General features: G+C 40.8%; 1 protein-coding gene and 1 long non-coding RNA gene across 5 annotated transcripts in view; one reads left to right on the top strand and one right to left on the bottom strand.

Annotated features, from left to right (window-relative positions):
* tmem201 (transmembrane protein 201) overlaps positions 1–9963 on the bottom strand; it is a 167675-nt gene that overhangs the window by 156230 nt on the left and 1482 nt on the right. The gene's annotated exons all lie outside the window — the stretch shown is intronic.
* Positions 9491–9963, top strand: part of LOC122540431 — a 21509-nt gene continuing 21036 nt past the window's right edge. The window contains exon 1 of the long non-coding RNA XR_006309304.1: positions 9491–9807. This is a non-coding gene — a long non-coding RNA (uncharacterized LOC122540431). The remainder of the gene's footprint in view (positions 9808–9963) is intronic.

Here is a 9963-nt window from a genome sequence, read left to right as displayed (position 1 = left end):
GTTTTCATTAGAGAAAATAAGGTTTAGGGGTGACTTGATTGAGGTGTACAAGATGATTAGGGGGTTAGATAGGGTCGACAGTATGAACCTTTTCCCGCGTATTGAGTCGGGTATTACAAGGGGGCATAGCTTTAAATTAAGGGGGGTAGATATTGGACTGAAGTTAGGGGTAGGTTCTTCAGTCAGCGAGTCGTAAGTTCATGGAATGCCCTGCCAGTAGCAGTGGTGGACTCTCCCTCTTTATGGGCATTTAAGCGGGCATTGGATAGGTATATGGAGGATAGTGGGTTAGTATAGGTTAGGTGGGCTTGGATCGGCGCAACATCGAGGGCCAAAGGGCCTGTACTGCGCTGTATTCTTCTATGTTCTATGTTCTATCTGGATGCGTGAACATCATTCATCCTTCAGCTGGTCACAAATCTCTACTGATGTTTTAAGGAGAGCTGTGTAAATGGGACATTTGCCCACATGGTGATGGCATACCAAAACGTACTACATTGACTGTGTAACATGTGAGACATGGTGAGACTGTGCAATACACTCAATTGATGGAAATCTTGTCAAATGAAAATTAGCAACTGCTGGGACAAATCCAATCACTCATTCAACCACAATGTTTCAAATCGACTTTAAATTTCATTCCCAATTCTACATTTTATAAGTTTTATTCTGACTCATGCCAGCATTAGGCACTGTTTGGACACAAAAAGCAAGTTTAGATTTTTGTCTCTGGAGAGCAAATTCAAATCCCACATACAAAAGCAGAGCTCACTCCTCCCATATACAGAGCAATAATTGTCTCTCCCACGTTTTAGTCAAGAATGGTTAAATTGATTTGGACTGTTCAAGATGATTTTCTCCAACACCTCTTAAAACAAAGTGAATATAATTTTTATTTCACTTGTATCTTGGACCATGTGACTAACCTTTATGTATAGGCTGCATCACCCATTTAACAGAAAAAAATGTATTGTGCTCACCCACACAAGAACGAGTGTCATGGACTCATCAGAACATGACTCAAGGAAGGCACATCCATCCACCCACACCTCAATAATTTGAAAGAAATAATGGCTGCCCTACATACTCTCAACTTCAAGACCCCATCTCCCTCCCTAAAACATCTATTCAGAGGCTTGCCCTTGTGCGAAAATCAGTAGCGTCCTCATGATCGAGCTAATTAGTCCTTTCACAACACAATCCAGAACAAACTCTCCGGCTGCCTAACATTTTGCAGGCACAATGCTGTCCAAGATATGTTGTGAAGCAAATTAAACAAAAAAAAAGTTAATTAAAAGAATTGTATTTCTGAAATGATTAGATTTTGAAAGAGAGGAAAAGCACATCTTGTCATTTCATTCTCTAACTGTTCTTTACCCAACAAAGCAGACAGCCAGCTGGCACTCCAGGATCCCCACTTCCTCTCATCTTACTTATGCTAAAAAAACAGCAGAACATCTTTCTACTCCTACCCTATCCTAGTACAAAGTGTCCCTTAAACAAACTGCAACTATGTTCAACATTTAAAATTTCACAAGAGATCAAAAGACAAGACTATGGTAACCCCTTTTCTTTAAATTCAGAAACTGGACAAAAATTTTTATTTTAGGTGCCTAAAATAAATACTCTTGAGCCATCACATTTCTCTCATACTGCAAATTAAAATCTCCATGTAACAATATTATGGCTTTTAAAAAGTGCATATTGTTCTGGTTTTTTTGTTGGAGAGAGGTCTTGAACCATAGGTTCTGAGCTGTCTCTCCACAGCAATAGCGTAAACAATGCGAAGCTGAAGTGTTTTTTGAAGTTGGAACAAGAGAAGCAACATGAATGGGTGGTGCCAGGCTCCCACCAGCATTTTAGTTTAGCTTTCAGTAGTTGTCAGCATTTTGAAGCTGACATCTCTCTCCCTGCTACAGCAAAACCCTTGAGCTCTCTCTCTCTGCCAGAATTTTCTCGATGTTCCTTTTACCTGGATTGGAGAAACATTACATGTGAGGCAATCTATTTTCCTGAATTTGCCTTTACCAAAGATGTGTTCATGAGATGTTACTATATTTAACTACTAAACAGCAACTGTTCCAATAATCTACTTTCTGTTAAGTTTCCAGTAGAGCTATACCAATTGTAAAGTTATACCAATTCTTCTTTCTTTTGTTTGTATTTTTCCTGGGGGTAAGAACAGAGAGTGTGCTTTGCTTAAAACTGTGTAGTGACCAAGTTATCTGAAACAGCACCTTACACTTGCCTTTAAATAAAAGTCAGGGTTTAGGCTATCTCCTCAATATATTTAAAGGGGGGAACATCCAGAGTCAAATTTAACTCCAGGAAATTCCAGGCCACTTCACTCTGTAGCGAGCTAAACTGGGCCCCAATGAGCAGTTTAAAACAGCAAACGCAGCACCCTGTAAAGTGAAAAAACTATTTCATAGCAACAATGTTTGGAGTTTAAACACATATTTGGTCCAGAAAGAACATCAATTGACTTTTGACAGGTTTAGAGTCATAGAGATGTACAGCATGGAAATAGATCCTTTGGTCAAACCTGTCCATGCCAACCAGGTATCCCAACCCAATCTAGTCCCACCTGTCAGCACCCAGCCCATATCCCTCCAAACCCTTCGTATTCATATACCCATTCAAATGCCTCTTAAATGTTGCAATTGTACCAGCCTCCACCACATCCTCTGGCAGCTCATTCCATACATGTACCACCCTCTGCGTGAAAAAGTTGTTCCTTTGCCAAAGCTAATTTATGTCCCCTTTTTGCCCTCCTGATTTCTCTCAAGTGTACTCCTACTGCCTATATACTTTAAGGATTCACTCGATCTATCCTGCCTTTATCTTACATATGCTTCCTCCTTTTTCTTAACCAAACGCTCAATTTTTTTTAGTCATCCAGCATTCCGTATACCCACCAGCCTTTCCTTTCACCCTAACAGGAATATACTTTCTAGATTCTCGTTATCTCATTTCTGAAGGCTTCCCATTTTCCAGCCATCTCTTTACCTGCAAACATCTGCACCCAATCAGCTTTCAAAAGTTCTTGCCTAAAACATTCTAAATTGGAGAAAGACAAATTTTGCCTTTCAACTTTTAGATCTGGTCTATCCTTTTCCATCACTATTTTATGGTCGCTGGCCCCAAAGTGCTCTCCCACTGATACCTCAGTCATCTGTCCTGCCTTATTTCCCAAGAGTCGGTCATGTTTTGCACCCTCTCTAGTAGGCACATCCACATACTGAATCAGAAAATTGTCTTGTACTCACTTAATAAATTCCTCTCCATCTAAACCCTTAACACTATGGCGGTCCCAGTCTATGTTCGGAAAGTTAAAATCCCCGACCATAACCACCCTATTATTCTTACAGATAGCCGAGATCTCCTTACACGTTTGCTTCTCAATTTCCCTCTGACTATTGGGGAGTCTATAATACAATCCCAATAAGGTGATCATCCCTTTCTTATTTCTCAGTTCCACCCAAATAACTTCCCTGGATGTATTTTCGGGAATATCCTCCCTCAGCACAGCTGTAATGCTATCCCTTATTAAAAACGCCACTCCCCCTCCTCTTTTGCCTCCCTTTCTATCCTTCCTGTAGTATTTGTATTCCGGAACATTAAGCTGCCAGTCCTGCCCATCCCTGAGCCATGTTTCTGTAATTGCTATGATATCCCAGTCCCATGTTACTAACCATGCTCTGAGTTCATCTGTCTTCTCTGTTAGGCCCCTTGCATTGAAAGAAATGCAGTTTAAATCATAAGTCCTACCTTCTCCCTGCCTGCCCTGACTGTTTGACTTGCTTCTGTTCTCAACTGTACCAGTCTCAGATTGATCTCTTTCCTCACTATCTCCCTGGGTCCTACCCCACCACCTTACTAGTTTAAATCTTCCTGAGCAGCTCTAGCAAATCTCCCTGCCAGTATATTAGTCCCCTTCCAATTTAGGTGCAAACCGTCCTTCTCGTACAGGTCACTTCTACCCCAAGAGAGATTCCAATGGTCCAAAAATATTAATCCTTCTCCCATACACCAGCTCCTCAGCCATGCACTCATCTGCTCTATCCTCCTATTCCTGCCCTCACTAGCTCATAGCACTGGGCGTAATCCAGATATTACTTCGAGGACCTTTTCTAAATTCCTGCCTAACTCTCTAATCTCCCTTCAGAATCTCAACCTTTCCCCTTCCTATGTCGTTGGTTCCAATGTGGATAATGACCTCTTGCTGGTCCCTCTCCCCCTTGAGAACATTCTGCACCCTCTGAGACATCCTTGATCCTGGCACCAGGGAAGCAACACACCATTCTGATTTTTCGCTGCTGGCCACAGAAACGTCTGTCTGTACCTCAGACTAGAGTGCCCCCAAACACAATTGATCTCTTGGAAGCTGACGTACCCCTCATTGCATTAGAGCCACTCAATACCAGAAACTTGGCTGTTCGTGCTACATTCCCCTAAGATTCCATCACCCCCTACATTTTCCAAAACAACATTTGTTTGAAATGGGTATAGCCACAGAAGGCTCCGGCACTAGCTGCCTATCTCTTTTACCGTTCCTGAAGTTAACCCATGTGACTGTATCGGAGACTCCCCCCCACCAAAACTGCCATCCATCACATACTGTTGCAAATTCCTCATTGCTTCTAACTGTCTCTCCAACCGATACATTCGATCTGATAAACTTTGCAACCAACAGCATTTATTGCAGACATAATCTGCAGTAACCCTTAAACTCTCTTTAAACTCCCACATCTGACAAGCGTATATCACTCTACAAAAGGCCATTTTTGCTCCTTCACAATCTACAGACCCAGGAAATAATACGGTCTTATTCCTCTACAAACACTGCCCCAGGTTAAATTAATAGTTATGGCTTATATTTTAAGTTTAATCAAAAGACATATCTCAAAAAGCATATAATCAAAAAAGAACCCACTCTACTCACTACTGCACACTTTCTGTAGGTCCCACTTAAAATAATACACTTATCTGCTTCTGTGCTGTGAACTTCGCCCAAAGTTCCTCCAAGATGGTTGTGAATTTCACTGTTTGTTAATTTTCCCAGATGCACTCAATGAAATAAAAACTTCAACAGCAGCCACTTGAGCCATATTAACAACAGATGGGTCTTGACTACTGGCTTGATCCTTGAAAACACCACAATAAAGATTGTGTACACAGTGTGGCTCCAGACTGACCCAGTGTTAAAAATGGATTGATAATGGGCATGTACTGACCATATACCTCACCACAATCACACATGTTTAAGCAGTAAACAGTGCCAGAAAGGGACATATTTCAGGATGTTAATATCACATACTCCTCTGAGTCAGGTAGACCCTATGGCTTCAGAAACTTTGTTGAGATCACATTGAAAAAATGTCCAAGAAATGGAAGTACAGATCACTCTAGTATAGTGGTTGTTGGCAAGTTAAAGCAAAAGGTTTAACCATCACCCAAAGTAAACTTAACACTGAAGTAGAAGTCAGCTGCAGCTCAGCAGCAACACTGGGTCCCAGAGTCAGAAAAGGTGTGTTCAAATCTAAACCTATTACTGGATGAAAATTATCAAGGATGGCAGTCCAGTGCAATTCTGAAGGAGTACTGCAACTACCAGCCATATGTACTTCAAATGAGACTTTAAAACTGAAGCTGACTTCTCAGGTAAATGTACAACATCTCACATTGCTATTTTGCAAAAAGAAAAAGTAAGAGCTGATATTTTATCCCCTCAATAGGCTTTATTAAAATGGGTTATCTAGCCATAGTCAGAGTTATTAGAGTCATACAACACAGAAACAGACTCTAAGTTCCCAAACTTAACTAGTCCTATATCTCTCTAAACATCTCCAATTCATGTACCAATCTAGACATTATGACTTTTTCTCCACGTGGGACTTTGCTGTGCACAGATTAGCTACCACATTCCTATTATTTATGATGGTTACACTTCAGAAGTATTTCATGGGGTTTAGGGTGCTTTGCAGGCAAGAGCGATGATACATAAATGTAAACTATTGCTTACTCCTTTTGAGCCAAGCACTCACTTCCACTATAGATTTAAAATTTTTAAATGCAAGAAACTTCCACACAGTTTTAAAAAAATTTGTTCATGGGATTTGGGCATTGCTGGCTAGGCCAGCTTTTATTTGCAACTGGATTATAATTTCCAACATCTCAATGGATATCACAACTTTGCTAACAAATAATACTGCTAGTAGATCAGCAGATACTGTAATCAAGTGATCTCATGAAACAGCTAAATTAGGCACCATAAGAGACTTTCATACAGACTGCATCAGGTCAAGAACATGACCCACCACAATTATTAATGGCCTCGCTAGCAACGCCCATATATTAAACAATTAATTCAATGAAAGCACAATAAAGTACTGAAATAGCAATCAGAATTTAAACCCAAAACCAACCATGGTACCGTTGAACTGAATTTAATGATTTTGGCACCAATTAAAAGTAAAAAAAAGACCAGTCATAATAATTTAAATTTGTTCATCACTATCCATCAGGAAAGAAAAGCCTCAGCAAGACAGACTTAGTCTCCAGATATCATGCCCGAGGATCTGAAACTAGTTATTGTCAGGAACAACTGCTTAACAGATGTTCTTAATAACTTAGGTGGCAATAAAATAGCTTCTCGATGCAAATAACATGACAAAATGGCTCCCAGGCTGGAAACTGACAATTATGCTATCGTTACATAATTGACTAACCACAGTCTACTTCAATAGAGATGAGAAGGCAATGTTCCCTCTACAGCACAGAAATAACTAGGCTAGATAAGATATTACTGGCCATCCTAACTGACTTTCAGATGCAGGTGCAAAGGCTTGGTTAGTGAGATAAAGGTGGCCTGAGTGTTGGAAAACAAAGTTGCTTCACAGGAAGTATCACTGGACCAAGTAACTGTCAAATAAAGCAATATTGTGTATTGATTGGTAATCGTCTGGATGTACTATGTGATCATAGCCTGTACTTTTCTTTAAGTATAAAAACATCTTTGTTTTAAGCCATGTGCGCAGCTCCTCTGAGGAATATGGACGTACACAACCTCTGTTTCCAGAAGCTCTGTACCCGGCCGTATGAAGTCTTAAAGAACCAGACTGATTGTGAGTGCTTATTGACCGATCACGGAACAGGGAAAGAGACCCCCCCTCAACCCTCAACTCCATCCAGATGTTCACGGTCACAGACTCCACACAGCCCTAGTTTGCCCTTCAAATCAAGCCACTCTTTTCTCCCAAACTTCCATGAAACGGAACAGCCAACCATCTTCCCTGCACATCTTAGTTTAGACAAACTCGGTCTCTCAAACTCTGCGTCTCATCAGTTTCAAGTCTAACTCGGAAATTGTGTCTAAGACTCCCTTGGATTAGGATATAACCAATTCTGACACTGCGCATTTGCTCATTAGAAATAATGCACTTGTAAACAAAACCCACACACAGAACAATCTCAGGAAGATCTACCAGCAGATATCCTTTGGATCAGTGAAACTTGAGAAATCACCGAAGTTTCTTCTGATGAACTTCATTTTTCACTGGTAGGCTTTGAACTACCTTGGCGAGAGTAGCCCTTGCTAAATAGATTCAAGACAAGCCAGATCTGTAGCATAAAACCCCCAGCAACTGTCAACATTCCAGGCAAGTCAATTTGTACAAATAAGTATTCTATCAAAGTTCTTATCTGAAATTCAACTCAGCTTCAAATGGCTGTTGATGATGAGATTTTTGTGAACCTGGGAGATTAAATTAATCTCTGAACACATCTGGATAGCAGCCCCTACTCAGGAACCCAGCATCATTAATTATCTACCAACCACACTGTGGTAATTCAGCTAGTCCTCTGCAGAGCTGCATGGATCTCAAGAACACAAAATACACAGATGGGAACAATTATCTCCAAATAACAAAACAGGTTATGGTGAGCATACACAGCTTAAATACTGTGAGGTAACGCTTTATAAAATAAAAAATCTCCCTGTGGCAGTTTAAATACCACAGGCAACTTCCTAACTTGATCTACGGAGTAACTCTTTCTGATATCACCATGATTAGTTTTGGTGTGCAATCATTGAAATTAACATCTAAAGCATAATCAGCAAATATTTTAATTTCAGACCAGGACATCTACTTTACCTATCCATTCAAGAATAATTTCCAGTATATTTTCATACACAGTATTCCCCCTCTTTGGAGGAGCAAAGAAGTCGTGAGAAGAGTCCCATCAAATTTCATCATCAACATTCCCCTGGGCAACAAGCCATGGTGTGTGGCTTGATTACAGAACTCTGGCTCTGAGGTAGGTATAGTACCCATACAGGGTTCTCACTTTTACTTACATGCAAGTCATCCTGCATGAAGAGCTTCAATAGTTTGTTCTGAATGCATTGTCGCCTTCAAAGTCTGCACATACAACTTCCATGTTTAAAAAAAGTCTCTATTTCAGCCCACGCCACAGAAATGAAAGTTCTCTTCAAAAATCACAAAAGACATCCTCTGTGACTGACAATATCAGCTCTCCTGGCCATTCCTCCAATTTCAGTAACAAAGAACTCACATTTCCTTAAATCTCTAACATTTGAACATCTGAAAATGTACACCTAATGGGAGAGCCCACCATTAACATGGCACTCTTATCTGAATGTCCAAGTGCAAAACCTGGAGTAAATTATTAACCTGTTCTCAGGTGGAAACAGATCCTTTTCCTCTTAACACCAAATTCTTGCTAGTTTATGGCCCCAAAGTGAATTCAGCTTCTGCCAACATAGTTGCCAATAACTCAGGTAGGGGGTTGAATACAGTTAGCTGGCTGGTCAACTGTAAGGCCACTTTATCTGAGCCCCACCTGAGATTCAGAAAGGTATAATGCTACCAGAGGATAAAAGTGTTAATTGTACATATTCTACTTCTGCAGAAATAATCTTCAACATGCTCAGCGGAATCTTCTTGTGTCAGGGATGTAGCAATCACTGCCTGGGCCAGCATTTAATGTCTATCCCCAACTGTCCTTGAATTGAGTCTCCTGTTGGATCATTTCAGAGGGCAGTTAAGAATCAAACACATTGGTGTGGGCTCTGAGGGAAGATATCAGATTCAACCCATCATTTCACAGTCTGCCAACATTCACTGACGAGATCTCAAAAAAAAATTGCTTGCTAGAAAATGAAGGGCACTGCAGAATAGAGGTGACACTTAATACATTTTAGTAGTGCAATATTTGTGTGCCTTACATTTCACTGCTCATTATTCTGTCATCTTTCTCTTGGTTCAGTCTATTTTTATACATTGTCTCCATCTGCCACAGTCTGTCATCCTGCTTTTACACCTGTCATCACTTACATAATGCACCAATAGGCAGATTTAAACTTCTTGACAAGTAGGGGAAGACATGAAGACAAATAACTACAATGCATTAAAGCATTCAGCCAATAAGATGAAACTCTAGGAAGGCTGAACTCCCACGACTGAGCTTAGCTGGACAGATTTAGGCAGCTACAAGCTGAATGATGCAGTGAAGTGTAGCAAGTATCTCCAAATCAGAGGCAACAAAAACACACCCACAACTAACTTAAAACCTGACATGCAGCTAAGCAGCGTCTAAAGTACAGTCTTAAGTGTGATTTGTGACACATTCAGCAGAGAAGTCCAAGAATGAGAGCGTGACCCCAAGATAAAGGATGAGAAACTAGTTTGACTAGAGCTTATGACAAAATATCCAGATGGGGCAGTCAATTAGGAAAAATGAAAACAGCCAGCCAACCCAGGCTGGTACAACTCCATGGCACAGGTCAGTCCCCAACTACAGCAACACACTTCCAATTTCCAGCCAGGAAGGAGGGACAAGGAGAGAGAAATCATTGCAACACATGAAATGAAAATCTCATGCATGGCGGAGGGGGCGGCGGAGGGGAGGTGGAGGGGGCGGCGGAGGGGAGGTGGAGGG

The sequence above is a fragment of the Chiloscyllium plagiosum genome, chromosome 34 (assembly GCF_004010195.1).
Source record: "Chiloscyllium plagiosum isolate BGI_BamShark_2017 chromosome 34, ASM401019v2, whole genome shotgun sequence".
Lineage (NCBI taxonomy): Eukaryota > Metazoa > Chordata > Chondrichthyes > Orectolobiformes > Hemiscylliidae > Chiloscyllium > Chiloscyllium plagiosum.
Note: the sequence above shows the minus strand (reverse complement) of the source record. Positions and strands in the feature narration are given on the sequence as shown.